Below are 3,723 nucleotides of genomic sequence, written 5' to 3'. Positions count from 1 at the left end.
TGAAATTTGATGAAAAATTTGGAGTATTATAAATTTCAAAATTAATTTTGTAAGAAAAAAGACGCAAATATTGTATTTAGGAATAATTTTTAAACAATAATTTATTGAAAATTTGTGAAATATTAAAATTTGCTTTATGAAAGAAGCAAAAAATTTATTTTTCCTTTTCAATTGAAACTTTCAATGGAAAATTCCATATCAGATAAACTGAGCTATCACGTAACGTATTATACGTATAATACGTAACGTAATGTAAAAAATATCTTCCGCATGTAAAATTCCATATCAAATAAATTGAGCTATCACGTGACGTATTATACGTATAATACGTAACATAATGTAAAATAGCGTGACATAACGTTTAGTATCTTCCGCATTTCTCTAGGAATTAATGGTTGGATATGATTAGAGATATAATTAAAACAATCGATTTGCATCAACAAATGTATGAATAAAAATACGTCAAATAGAATCATTCGTAAGTAAGCCATCATTTCTTATCACTAATATCAAATATTGAAATTAATACAATGGGATTGTGTACGTACGTGATAAACGTGATAAACACGTGAAACAGAATTGCTCATCAAATAGTTTGCCATAAACAACAAGCTAACACTTTTACAAATAATTCCAAAATTAAATATTGCATAAATTAAATACTATTGCAGTATTTATTAATCTTAGCTTTATATTAATTAAAAAGTAAAAAATAATAATTAAAGTTTGCAAATTATTTTATGTATTATTGATAAAAATGTTTGGTAAAATTAGGAAGAAAAAATTGTTAAATTGTTTAAAAAATAAACGAAACAATAAAATGGTTCAATTTTATAAAAAGTCACAACAGATCTTTTCATTTTAATAATTATCAACATATTTGGTTGTGGTTGGATGCACTTATGGATGGGTACATAGAACAGGTATGTAAAAACCGGTAATAATTACCTGTGTGAAATAAATGGAACAACAACTTATGTGAATCAGTGAATGTTACCAAGAATTTGGCACTACCCACTTTTGACAATTGTAAATTTAGTAATTATAAAATGGTCATTATGAAATTGAAAAATTTCAGATCGAAAAATTCTTAAATCCTAAAATCTTAAAATTTTAAAATTATGAATTTACAATATTACATTTGATTGTATATTATGAGCAATTAAAATGAGCATCCCAAAAATATGATGAACATTAACCATATCAAATATTATCATTTTATCATTTAACTTTTGAATGAAATAAATTTTAGCTTTATTTAAAATGTTTAATTAATGATAATAAAATTTTCAACTACTCATATATGATCATCTAAATATGGTGAAAAATTATCATCTCAAGTATTAGTCCAATCATTTGATGACAACAGTTTCATCGTAAAGAAATATATGTGACAGAAGAAGAAATATGCAAATTTGATTATACATCTTATAATCTAGCAGTTAATTACTTTTTTTATCTACTCACCTATGATCAAAAGATATTTCGAAAATTATCACTGATCTCGATCAATCAATACATATTTATTCCTTCATAGTCATTCGCCAAAATTTTTTCTGGCTATTAATTGAAAGAAGTTAAAATTGTTAAAATCAGTTATCAATTACGAACTATTGAGTAAATGTATTTTGGAAGAGAGGTGTACTAAAATCAGCCATCAATTATAAGTTATTGAGTAAATGTATTTCGAATGAGAGAAAAGGCAAGAAAAAAGCATTGTGGTCTAAAAACTGTTATTACTAATAAATTCATAATCCATGAATGATAGAATTCGAAAAACTTTAATTAGAAATTGTTATTGGACGAGTAATCTAACCCAAATTGAAAGTAATACTAAACAGATTTAAATAATACCAAACAACTAAGATTCAATGAATGTCAAATAAGCACTTTGTTATTAAACCAGTAATGTGATTCAAATTTGAAACAAATACCAGACAAATTTACCAAATTAAAAATGCTAAACAAATAAGATTCAATGAATGCCAAATAACCATCAATTAAGAATTTTTATCAAAACAAAAAAATGCCGAACAAGTTTACTAAACAAAAAAAAAAAACAAAAGAATACTAAACAAGTTTACCAAACCAAAAATTCGAAAAAGTGTCAAATAACCATTAATTATTTATTAAACGAATAATCTAACCCAAATTTGAAAAGAGTATTAGACAATTTTACCAAGCAAAAAAGTACCAAACAAATTTACCAAACATGTTTACCAAAATTAAAAATGCCAAATAAATACGAATCAAAGAATGCCAAATAACTACTAATTAAGAATTTTTATTCGAATGAAAAAAAAAAGAAATTACCAAACAAATTTGTTAAGCTAAAAAAAAAAATACTAAACAATAAGATTGAAAAAATGTCAAACAACGAGTAAAAGTTAAAAAAAAAAAAAAAACAAAGAATTTTTGCTCATTTCGATTAAAATGAAATATTTTTTTTCATTGAACATTTTTAAGAAAAAAAAAAAAAATTGCTAAAACTTGTTTATTGGTTGATGATTTATTTCAATTCTTTTAATGATACAATCTTAAAAATATTAATTTGAATTGTTATTAAATGAGTAATGAATGTTAAAGAAGTAAATGTCTAAAAAAACAAAAAGTGAAGTCGAAAAAAAATTGTCACCTTTCATGCATTTAATCAAAAAAAAATGCATGTGATGCAAATCCGGTTGAAAGAAAAAAAAGGAAAAAACTATCTGTTCCTGAATTTATCCGGAAAAAAAGAAATACTAAAAGAATTTTTTAATGAATAATTTTATATGCAATTGGTTAAAATGAAGTAATCCGGGAAATTTATCAAACAAGTAAATTAGTAAATTTGTTTATTGATTGATTCATTTAAAGCATATTATATCTTACATGCATTTAATAATCAAACAAATTGCAAATTCATTCCGGCAAATTCATTCCGGTGTATGCAATTCATTCCGGTTAAGGTAAAAAAAAACGACTTTCCCTTCCGAATTTTTACTTATCTTAAGTTCAAAGGTTAATGAATATAAAAAGAGGAAAAAGGAAAAGCGAAAATAAAAGAATCTATTTTGTATATGGAATTTGCATAAATGAATGAAATAAGCTTTTGGATATGAATTTTGTGGAGGAAAACGAAAAAACATTTTGAAAACAAATTTATGAATTCAAAATTATTCTTTAATCTTTGAGCTAAGCATAACTAATATTATACTATAAAATAAATTAGATTTAAAAAAAAAAAATGTGAATAAAAGAATTTGAAGTATACATTTTATTCGAGAAAATTAAAATGGAACAAATTAGCATCATTGGTAAAGATGAAAATATACTATAAAATTAAATATAAATTTTTTTTCTAATCGATAAATTTATATTGCAAATTGGACAAATTTTTTTTGTGATTTTCGAATTTACATTTATTTCTTATGTGAAAAAATTTTTATATATTACAAAAATTCATTTTTCGTGAATTAAAATCTATTATATACTTCGAGGATTATTTTAATAATTTCAACAGTTCCAAAAAGAGAAATCATTTACCGAATAATCTGAAATCTTATTTACGACGACAACAGGTTGTGGACATCGGATACTAACGCGGATGATTAAGAATGTAATGGTCAAGCCAGTTGGAGTGGATGGCAATTAAACTGTTACACTAATTTCTATCTATTTAATAATTATCTAAAAAAAAAAAAAAAAATTAAAATTTAAAATTGATAGTTAATTTTTGATCAG

Source organism: Loa loa (assembly GCF_000183805.2).
Source record: "Loa loa unplaced genomic scaffold supercont3.432, whole genome shotgun sequence".
NCBI classification, from domain to species: domain Eukaryota; kingdom Metazoa; phylum Nematoda; class Chromadorea; order Rhabditida; family Onchocercidae; genus Loa; species Loa loa.
The sequence above is the reverse complement of the archived record's forward strand: the minus strand, read 5'-3'. Positions refer to the sequence as shown.